The sequence below is a fragment of the Schistocerca serialis genome, chromosome 2, assembly GCF_023864345.2.
Source record: "Schistocerca serialis cubense isolate TAMUIC-IGC-003099 chromosome 2, iqSchSeri2.2, whole genome shotgun sequence".
NCBI classification, from domain to species: Eukaryota; Metazoa; Arthropoda; class Insecta; order Orthoptera; family Acrididae; genus Schistocerca; species Schistocerca serialis.
In genome coordinates, this window is record NC_064639.1 from 200,584,799 (window position 1) to 200,597,002 (window position 12,204).

The 12,204-nt window shown below is 46.3% G+C and overlaps 1 protein-coding gene across 1 annotated transcript in view; it reads right to left on the reverse strand.

Annotated features, from left to right (window-relative positions):
* LOC126455840 (hormone receptor 4-like) overlaps positions 1 to 12,204 on the reverse strand; it is a 267,525-nt gene that overhangs the window by 183,777 nt on the left and 71,544 nt on the right. The gene's annotated exons all lie outside the window — the stretch shown is intronic.

Consider the following 12,204-nt stretch of genomic DNA (forward strand, 5'->3'; position numbering starts at 1 on the left):
TTAGCACCGGAGTGGCGGGCCGCGTCGAACCAATCACAAGGCTGATAACTCAAAAGAAAAAAAAAATACCTATTTCACGTTATATTTTTCAAATTTGTAAATACTTTGTAATACACAATTTAAGTAGCCTATGTTCTTCCAGAGAATTCAAACTACAGCGATTGGACAAACATATGGAAATACACACAAAAAAATATTATCATGCCTAATTCGGTGTAGGAAAACCGATGTCATTCAAAAGAGTTCCCAGTCGTCTCTTAATGAATACAGGATCCGCATGGTTTTCAAGTTAATCGCATACCATTCTTCCTGCAAAATAGTGTCAAGTCCAGCTATCAGTCACGGATGTGGTCAGCAGTCAAGCACCCTTCCTTCCAAAGCAGAACACAAACGCTAAATAATATTGAGATATGGCGACTGTGGTCGTCAGGAGACATGCCACAATTCATCCTCGAACTAACAAAACCGGCCATGGACGATGCGAGCTGCGGGTACACGGGTCCTGCCATCTTGCAACACGCATCACGATTGGGATCAATCATAGCACCAAGTGGCAGACCGGATCAGCCAAAATAGTCTCATAATCCTTGGCAGTAATGTGACCTAGATGAATAACTATGGTGCCCTTGGAATACAACGATATCAGACCGGATCAGCCAAAACGGTCTCATAATCCTTGGCAGTAATGTGACCTAGATGAATAAGTATGGTGCCCATGGAATACTACGATATCAGACCGGATCAGCCAAAACGGTCTCATAATCCTTGGCAGTAATGTGACCTAGATGAATAACTATGGTGCCCTTGGAATACTACGATATCAGACCAGATCAGCCAAAACGGTCTCATAATCCTTGGCAGTAATGTGACCTAGATGAATAAGTATGGTGCCCTTGGAATACTACAAGATCAGCCAAGATCAGCCAAGATGGTCTCATAACCCTTGGCAGTAAAGTGACCTAGATGAATAACTATGGTGCCCTTGGAATACTACGATATCAGACGGGATCAGCCAAAACGGTCTCATATCCTTGGCAGTAATGTGACCTAGATGAATAACTATGGTGCCCTTGGAATACTACGATATCAGACCGGATCAGCCAAAATAGTCTCATAACCCTTGGCAGTAATGTGACCTAGATGAATAACTGTGGTGCCCTTGGAATACTACGATATCAGACCGGATCAGCCAAAACGGTCTCATAATCCTTGGCAGTAATGTGACCTAGATGAATAACTATGGTGCCCTTGGAATACTACGATATCAGACCGGATCAGCCAAAACGGTCTCATAATCCTTGGCAGTAATGTGACCTAGATGAATAAATATGGTGCCCTTGGAATACTACGATATCAGACCGGATCAGCCAAAACAGTCTCATAATCCTTGGCAGTAATGTGACCTAGATGAATAACTATGGTGCCCTTGGAATACTACGATATCAGACCGGATCAGCCAAAATAGTCACATAATCCTTGGCAGTAATGTGACCTAGATGAATAACTATGGTGCCCTTGGAATACTACGATATCAGACCGGATCAGCGAAAACGGTCTCATAATCCTTGGCAGTAATGTGACCTAGATCAATAACTATGGTGCCCTTGGAATACTACGATATCAGACCAGATCAGCCAAAACGGTCTCATAATCCTTGGCAGTAATGTGACCTAGATGAGTAAGTATGGTGCCCTTGGAATACTACAAGATCAGACAAGGTCAGCCAAGATGGTCTCATAACCCTTGGCAGTAAAGTGACCTAGATGAATAAATATGATGCCCTTGGAATACTACGATATCAGGCCAGATCAGCCAAAAGAGTCTCTTAATCCCTGGCAGTAATGTGACCTAGATCAATAACTATGGTGCCCTTGGAATACTATGATATCACACCGGATCACCCAAAACGGTCTCATAGTCCTTGGCAGCAATGTGACCTAGATGAATAAGTATGGTGCCCTTGGAATACTACAATATCAGACCGGATCACACAAAACGATCTCTTAATCCTTGGCAGTAATATGACCTAGATGAATAAGTATGGTGCCCTTCGAATACTACGATATCAGACCGGATCTGCCAAAATAGTCTCATAATCCTTGGCAGTAATGTGACCTAGATGAATAACTATGGTGCCCTTGGAATACTACGATATCAGACCGGATCAGCCAAAACGGTCTCATAATCCTTGGCAGTAATGTGACCTAGATGAATAACTATGGTGCCCTTGGAATACTACGATATCAGAACGGATCAGCCAAATCGGTCTCATATCCTTGGCAGTAATGTGACGTAGATGAATAACTATGGTGCCCTTGGAATACTACGATATCAGACCGGATCAGCCAAAATAGTCTCATAATCCTTGGCAGTAATGTGACCTAGATGAATAACTGTGGTGCCCTTGGAATACTACGATATCAGACCAGATCAGCCAAAACGGTCTCATAATCCTTGGCAGTAATGTGACCTAGATGAATAAGTATGGTGCCCTTGGAATACTACGATATCAGACCGGATCAGCCAAAACGGTCTCATAATCCTTGGCAGTAATGTGACCTAGATGAATAACTATGGTGCCCTTGGAATACTACGATATCAGACCGGATCAGCCAAAATAGTCTCATAATCCTTGGCAGTAATGTGACCTAGATGAATAACTATGGTGCCCTTGGAATACTACGATATCAGACCGGATCAGCCAAAATAGTCTCATAATCCTTGGCAGTAATGTGACTTAGATGAATAACTATGGTGCCCTTGGAATACTACGATATCAGACCGGATCAGCCAAAATAGTCTTATAATCCTTGGCAGTAATGTGACCTACTTGAATAACTATGGTGCCCTAGGAATACTACGATATCAGACCGGATCAGCCAAAACGATCTCATAATCCTTGGCAGTAATGTGACCTAGATGAATAAGTATGGTGCCCTTGGAATACTACGATATCAGACCGGATCAGCCAAAATAGTCACATAATCCTTGGCAGTAATGTGACCTAGATGAATAACTATGGTGCCCTTGGAATACTACAATATCAGACCGGATCAGCGAAAACGGTCTCATAATCCTTGGCAGTAATGTGACCTAGATCAATAACTATGGTGCCCTTGGAATACTACGATATCAGACCAGATCAGCCAAAACGGTCTCATAATCCTTGGCAGTAATGTGACCTAGATGAGTAAGTATGGTGCCTTTGGAATACTACAAGATCAGACAAGGTCAGCCAAGATGGTCTCATAACCCTTGGCAGTAATGTGACCTAGATGAATAACTATGGTGCCCTTGGAATACTACGATATCAGACAAGATCAGCCAAGATGGTCTCATAACCCTTGGCAGTAATGTGACCTAGATGAATAACTATGGTGCCCTTGGAATACTACGATATCAGACCGGATCACCCAAAACGGCTTCATAATCCTGACAGTAATGTGACCTAGATGAATAACTATGGTGCCCTTGGAATACTACGATATCAGACCGGATCAGCCAAAACGGTCTCATAATCCTTGGCAGTAATGTGACCTGGATGAGTAACTATTGTGCCCTTGGAATACTACGATATCAGACAAGATCAGCCAAGATGGTCTCATGACCCTTGGCAGTAATGTGACGTAGATGAATAACTATGGTGCCCTTGGAATACTACGATATCAGACCAGATCAGCCAAAACGGTCTCATAATCCTTGGTAGTAATGTGACCTAGATGAATAACTATGGTGCCCTTGGAATACTACGATATCAGACAAGATCAGCCAAGATGGTCTCATAACCCTTGGCAGTAAAGTGACCTAGATGAATAACTATGGTGCCCTTGGAATACTACGAAATCAGACCGGATCACGCAAAGCGATCGTTGGCAGTAATATGACCTAGATGAATAAGTATGGTACCCTTGGAATACTACGATATCAGACCGGATCACCCAAAATGGTCTCATAATCCTTGGCAGTAATGTGACCTAGATGAATAACTATGGTTCCCTTGGAATACTACGATACGGCACCACTAATCATCTCCGATTCCCCGCCATGTTGCACCCTTGGGATTTAAACTCGACCAGTATTTGTAGAAAGTGTAAAACGTGACTCATTCTTCCATTGATCCATAGTCCACGTTTTATGGTTACAGCAGGATGTTTTCTTGTTACGCGTATTTGCGTCACTAATGAATGGTTTTGGAATTCCATCTCGACCTGCAATTCCTTGCTGATGAATCACCGTGTCGTTAGACCTATTACTGCTCTTACAATGGCAGGTATTCAAGATTTGAGCGAGTTTGAACGTGGTGTTACAGTCGCCGCACGATTACTGGAGGTAGCGACCAAGTGGGGACTTTACCGATGACCATTCCACGAGTGTACCGTTAATATCAGGAATCGGGTAAAACATCAAATCTCCGACATTGCTGCTGCCGGAAAAAGATCGAGCAAGAACGGGACCAACGACGACTAAAGACAATCGTTCAACGTGGCAGAAGTGCAACCCTTCCGCAAACTGCTGCAGGTTTCAGTGCTGGGCCATCAACAAGCGTCAGCGTGCGAACGATTCAACGAAACATCATCGATATGGGCTTTGGTAGCTGAAGGCCCACTCGAGTACCCTTGATGACTGCACGACACAACGTCTTACGTCTCGCCTGGGTCCGTCAACACCGACGTTGGACTGTTGACGACTGGAAACATGTTACCTGGTTGGACGATTCTCAAATTGTATCGAGCGGATAGACATGTGCGGGTATGGAGACAACATCATTAATCCAAGGAACCTGCATGTCAGCAAGGGACTGTTAAAGCTGGAGGATGCTGTGTAATGGTGTAGGTCGTGTGGAGTTGTAGTGATCTGGGACCCCTGATACGTCTATATACGACTCTGACAGATGACAGTACGTAAGCATCCTGTCTGGTCACCTTCATCCATTGTGCATTCTAACGGACTTGGGCAATTCCAGCGGGACAATGCGACATTCCACACATCCATAATTGCTACAGAGTGGCTCCAGGAATCTTCTTCTGGGCTTAAACACTTCCGCTGGCCACCAAGCTCCCCAGGCACGAACATTATCGAACATATCCGGGATGCCTTGAAACGTGCTGTTCAGAAGAGATCTCCACCCCTTACAGATTTATGGACAGCCCTGCAGCACAGGTCAGTCCATGCCATGTCGTCTTGCGGCACTTCTGCGTGATGGCGGGGACCCTACACGATATTAGGCAGGTGTAGCAGCTTCTTTGGCTCTTCGGTGTATATTCCGATAGAGAAATTTCGCGACTGGTGTTCGGCAAGTCGTATGCTAGGGGTCGATCCCCTGCCAATCGCAGTTCGTTCTCGAGTTCCACGTGCTCCCCCCGTGTTGCCTGTATTGTAGGCGCATGCGGAGCTCTGTGTAGCGTAGCTGGGTGCAGGCCCGCAACACGGCACCCCTCCTTGCAATCAACTAGTTACGAAGTTATGCTATTCAAGTTATAATGTCACTAGCCACAACTGCGTTCCGAGAGTGTGTAATTGATCATTTACGGACCGTGACAGTTGGAAAGTTCTGACCACTATTGGGAGCGACAGCAACGGTTTGCCAGTGTCCGTGGGGGCTGCGGCTATTCACTAGCCTGAAGGTAAAGGGCTGGCTTTCCCCTAATTCGGCTAAAGGGTCCTGGCCTGGACCGACTGGGAGGTCTGTAAGGCGAGTGTTATTCCCACAGAATGACTGGCGTTCCCTAGTACCCTTTGAAAAAGTACTGTTATTATATTATACACTCCTGGAAATGGAAAAAAGAACACATTGACACCGGTGTGTCAGACCCACCATACTTGCTCCGGACACTGCGAGAGGTCTGTACAAGCAATGATCACACGCATGGCACAGCGGACACACCAGGAACCGTGGTGTTGGCCGTCGAATGGCGCTAGCTGCGCAGCATTTGTGCACCGCCGCCGTCAGTGTCAGCCAGTTTGCCGTGGCATACGGAGCTCAATCGCAGTCTTTAACACTGGTAGCATGCCGCGACAGCGTGGACGTGAACCGTATGTGCAGTTGACGGACTTTGAGCGAGGGCGTATAGTGGGCATGCGGGAGGCCGGGTGGACTTACCGCCGAATTGCTCAACAAGTGGGGCGTGAGGTCTCCACAGTACATCGATGTTGTCGCCAGTGGTCGGCGGAAGGTGCACGTGCCCGTCGACCTGGGACCGGACCGCAGCGACGCACGGATGCACGCCAAGACCGTAGGATCCTACACAGTGCCGTAGGGGACCGCACCGCCACTTCCCAGCAAATTAGGGACACTGTTGCTCCTGGGGTATCGGCGATGACCATTCGCAACCGTCTCCATGAAGCTGGGCTACGGTCCCGCACACCGTTAGGCCGTCTTCCGCTCACGTCCCAACATCGTGCAGCCCGCCTCCAGTGGTGTCGCGACAGGCGTGAATGGAGGGACGAATGGAGACGTGTCGTCTTCAGCGACGAGAGTCGCTTCTGCCTTGGTGCCAATGATGGTCGTATGCGTGTTTGGCACCGTGCAGGTGAGCGCCACAATCAGGACTGCATACGACCGAGGCACACAGGGCCAACACCCGGCATCATGGTGTGGGGAGCGATCTCCTACACTGGCCGTACACCACTGGTGATCGTCGAGGGGACACTGAATAGTGCACGGTACATCCAAACCGTCATCGAACCCATCGTTCTACCATTCCTAGACCGGCAAGGGAACTTGCTGTTCCAACAGGACAATGCACGTCCGCATGTATCCCGTGCCACCCAACGTGCTCTAGAAGGTGTAAGTCAACTACCCTGGCCAGCAAGATCTCCGGATCTGTCCCCCATAGAGCATGTTTGGGACTGGATGAAGCGTCGTCTCACGCGGTCTGCACGTCCAGCACGAACGCTGGTCCAACTGAGGCGCCAGGTGGAAATGGCATGGCGAGCCGTTCCACAGGACTACATCCAGCATCTCTACGATCGTCTCCATGGGAGAATAGCAGCCTGCATTGCTGCGAAAGGTGGATATACACTGTACTAGTGCCGACATTGTGCATGCTCTGTTGCCTGTGTCTATGTGCCTGTGGTTCTGTCAGTGTGATCATGTGATGTATCTGACCCCAGGAATGTGTCAATAAAGTTTCCCCTTCCTGGGACAATGAATTCACGGTGTTCTTATTTCAATTTCCAGGAGTGTATTATATTATTTTACTGTAATAAAATTCGGACAGTGTTGGCAGACAGCAACACTTAACAGAAATACTCAGAGCGTAAGCAGGACATGGCCAGTCGCAGTGGCTAATTTCTGCTCTGGAGGCTGATTAGCCGAAATGTCGGCGAAATGTCGTGGAGATGTGGGCAGCTTGGGAAATCGAGGTGTTGGTCGGTGGAAGTGGTAAGGTGCAGGAATGATGCTGGAGCCCACTGGAGCACTGATGCTGCGTATATGTATTTCGGAAGTTTTTAGTCAGTGTCCAGTAAAGTTGTTTTCGGGTGTGGAAAGTTCAGAAAGTGCTCGGAAGTGCATTCCCTTTCGTGCGCTTGTCAAACGTCTTACAAGGAACACCTTGAGGGCCAGGTCGAAAAAAAGGCCAATGCAGATTACGTCATTCGACGCCCCACATATTGTCTACCACGTAACCACAATATTGGCTGCTAATGGCAACAGATGGCGGGACTGGAGGTGTCCAATGGTGAGCACAGCGTGAGGTTACGGAGCGTACATGAACTGCTTAGTCGACGAGTAACTCGTAACAGTGCTACAGTTCTAGTGGTATTGATACAAAGCAGAGCAATGTCAGCGATAAAGCAAACTATGCGTTGTATCTACAACAATTTTTCCTGCTGTTGACTTATCGTCAGAAAGCTACCCGAGGAATTTCGCAGTGAGAAAGAAGTGGCAGATGAAATATTGGCGTTTCGCCGGCCGTAGTGGCCGAGCGGTTCTAGGCGCTACAGTCTGGAGCCGCGCGACCGCTACGGTCGCAGGTTCGAATCCTGCCTCGGGCATGGATGTGTGTGGTGTCCTTAGGTTAGTTAGGTTTAAGTAGTTCTAAGTTCTAGGGGACTGATGACCTCAGAAGCTAAGTCCCTAGTGCTCAGGGCCATTTGAACCATTATTGGCGTTTCTGCAAGATGAATCAATCGAATGTGTGGTCGTATACGATCGACTGTGCGGACAGTGTACTTAAGAAGTACAATGATGACGATACTTGCTTAATAAGGGGAAGTAGTACTGAAACAGATGTCGAGTCATGTAGTTCATCATCCTTGTCGGACAGGGAGTCACAAATTCCGTCTCCAGTGGAACGCAGTAAAGGACAATCGTTGTCCAAGGACAATGTACATAGAAGGTCATCCACAGCATTAAAAAAATTATGAGCAGATTTCGACTAAGTCCGCAGCAATATAACTGTGTACTGCGTAAGAAACACTACAGATGTTCAAGGGAGGAAAAGGCTAACTTGTTATAAAAACTTGTGTTCGCATTCGGGGATGCTCGATACAATTTGCAAGATGTGCATAATAGTGAACTACTGCGTTATACACATCTGATTACGCGCGACATAGATTACAGAGATTTCAACAGAAGCAGCGGATGGTTGCATAACTTCAAATGGTGCTACAGAAGTGGAAGACGTAAGATAACGAAATTTAAAACAATGCGTCAACTTGATTACGGAATCACCCCGAAAATTTTTAGATTATATAAACAAACTTATACCATCGTTCAGTAAGGAATTTATTTTCAACTCCGACCAATGAGGATTTCAAGGGGAAATGAATATGAAAGGAGCCAAGAGATTTTTATCAAGAGCAACTAATGTCAACGCCATAACACATTCGTATACAGTTATGCCAACTGTTAATGTTTATGGTAAATTGGCTGCAAAGTTATTTACCGTGGTGCGAGAAGTTGGGGGTACTCTGCCCCCTGCGATCCTTCCTTGTGTGCGTGATCTTGCAAAGGCAATAGCGATTATTTACGTCACATCAAGCAAGAGTGGGAGAATGGGCGTAAGATAACTACAACTACGATATGAGCACTGCGTTTGGCCAGTAGCTTTGTGATCACTGTGATGTGCCATTTTCCAGACGGTGTCCCCGGTGCAAGTTAATGGGTTGTTTTGAACATTTCTTGAATGTCAGCGATGTTAATTTTGTGAAGTGTGATGCGCTGATCTCACAAAACATTGTCTGCACCCCCCCTCCCCCTCCCGGACAGCCGGGCGGAGTGCGGTGTGGCCTCGCGGTTAGAGGCGCCAAGTCACGACGCTGCCTCTCCCGCCGGAGGTTCGAGTCCTCCCTCGGGCATGTGTGTGAGTGTTGTCCTTAGCGTAAGTTAGTTTAAGTAGTGTCTAAGTCTAGGGACCGATGACCTCAGCAGTTTGGTCCCTTAGGAATTCTCTCTCTCTCTCTCTCTCTCTCTCTCTCTCTCTCTCACACACACACACACACACACACCTCCCGGACACTCCTTTTCTGTCGCCCTCCTGATGCACGTAGTGAGTCATTGGCAGATAATATTTTTGCTGTCATAACTATTAAGGGAAGGTTTAGCATCTTTTGTTTAAAAAAATCGATTTGTTTAAATTACATTTTTGGATCCATGAAAGTGTTTAGAATCCACCCCTGAAACGGTTTTTCCAAATACGGAACGGAAATGTTGGTTATTTGCGGTTGAACAAAAAAATGCACCTGCTTGAAATCGACGTTTTTCACGCACTAACTTTTTTCTTTCCGAGAATGAGTTATTGTACTGGTGCTTGGAAGGAAACACCCAAAATTCATGTGAAAGTTTGAACGCGTGTGTTTGGAAGTTAGCCCCCAAGCATTTGCATTCTGTTGCGAAGACTGTGGAGATTGCGACTTTCCTGGCAGTGAGCAGATTCAACGAAGGGTATTAAGCAATTCCGAAGACCATGACAACGATGGACCTCACCCTGGGACTCTATTCGACGCAATTCGCCAAGCTTTCGGACGACCATCGGATTCAAGCGGCCGAAAACCGCTTGTCACCGGCCGTACGAGCGGCTCTGAAGCAGCGGAGGATGGCCCAGATCGAGCAGAACACCCTCTATGAGGAAGAGGAAGGACTAGTTTATGGACCCAGAATAGCAGTTGGAATGTAAGTTGCACAATATTGCATTTATATGTAATCAAAACTTCAAACGTGTTTTTCTCGAAATGACTTTTTTTTCTATCGCGCGGTATGGTAACTTCAAATCTACTGAACCGACTGGCATTATTCTCTGTTTCCGACGAAGATAACTAAATTGTCTAGGAGTTGTACCACTTTTATTCCGATCCATCAACTATAATTATTTTTACTAGGCTGAAGAAGTCGAAAAATCGATGGAAAAAACCCTATTTCTTAGTGGCCGACATTTTGTTTCCTATGGTCCAAATAACTTAAGCAAGGTACAACTCCTAAAGAATCTTATATACTTCGTTAACGTCAACTCAGTTTTGATTTCAGACGAGCCGGCTGACCTGTGACATACCGCGCGTGGAGGTCTACATCCAAATGTTGTTTCGTTCCGACGGCACTTCCGCCTTTTGTCTTCGACGTATTCGGTCTCAATTATTCCAGTTTGTAGAGGAAATATCAATAAACATTTTGAACAAATTTGAAATTGACATCTATAACACATCCCGAGAAAAAATTTCTCATAGAACACGCTTTTTTCCGGCAAAGATAGTAAACTTCCCCTTGACACGGCACTTTCAAGTAATCCTTAGTAAAGACTGAACTTGCGACCCTTGCTAGTCTATCGAGTGTGCTGTTGTTGTTTAGCGTACACGGACTCTTAAGAAAGAGGCTAGCTAAAAGAGCGTGGAGCAAATGGCTAGTTCGAAGAAGTTGTGTGACGACATACTTGGCCTCGGACATTAGAAGAGACTAAAGTGTGTTGTTTTGCAATGGAAATTTGAACTGTGAAGTTCTCATTTATGCTCTAACCCTCTTTGACTAAACATTTTTCCAGTGTTGTTTACAGAAGAGATGCGTGAAACCGGTTGGTTACGGCGTGGTCAATGATTAAGGTGCTTGTTTTACATCTACATCTACATACATACTACGCAAGTCACCGTACGGTGCGTGGTGGAGGGTACCCTGTACCCCTACTACTCATATCCTCTCCGCTTCCATTCGCAAACAGAGAGAGGGAAAAAATACCGTCTGTATGCCTCTGTATGAGCCCTAATTTGTCGTATCTTATCTTCGTGCTCGCTACGGGCAATGTTTGATGGCGGCGGTAGAATCGTTCGGCAGTCAGCTTCAAATACTGGTTCTCTCAATTTTCTCAATAGTGTTTCTCGAAAGAATTTCGGCTTCCCTCCAGAGATACCCATTCGAGTTCCCGAAGCAGCTTCTTAACACTGGTGTTGTTCGAACCTACCGCTAACAAATCTAGCAGCCCGCCTCTGAACTGTCTTCTTTCAGTCCGACATGGTGTGGATCCCAGATACTCGAGATGTACTCAAGAATAGGTCGCACCAGCGTCCTATATGCGGCCTCCTTTACAGGTGAACCACTCTTTCCTAAAATTCTCCCAATTAACCAAAGTCGACTATCCGCCTTCCCTACCACGGTCCTCACACGCTCGGTCCATTTCATACCGCTTTGCGACGTTATGCCCAAACATTTAAATGACTGGACTGTGTCAAGCAGGACACTAATAATACTGTATCCGAACGTTACAGGTTTGTTCTTCCTACTCATCCGCGTTAACTCACATTTTTTCACATTTAGAGCTGGCTGTCATTCATTACACTAACTAGAAATTTGGTCTAAATCATCTTGCATCTTCCTACTGTCACTCAACTTCGATACCTTACCGTACACCACAGCATCAGCAGCAAACAACAGCAGGTTGCTGCACACCCTGCCCACCAAATCATTTATGTATGCAGAGAACATTTGTGTATATAGACTCCAATCTAGTGGTCGGACTTGGGAGCTTTTGCAGGTGGTCAGGGCTTCAGGGCACTGAATAGTGGTTGTTTTAACCCTGTGTCGCTGGTCTAAGAGAGGTTGGTGACCCTCTTTAGCCTTTAGCCTAGGTGTAGCAGGGCTTAGAAATTATCCAGTCCGCCAACAACCGTTTCCGATGGAGTCAACAGAGCAATATGTCGCACCGCACTGCGCTACGAGTTCGTGGATTCTGGCCCCAATCACGATGAGGTTTCACCGGATGTTACAACAGCTCCGAC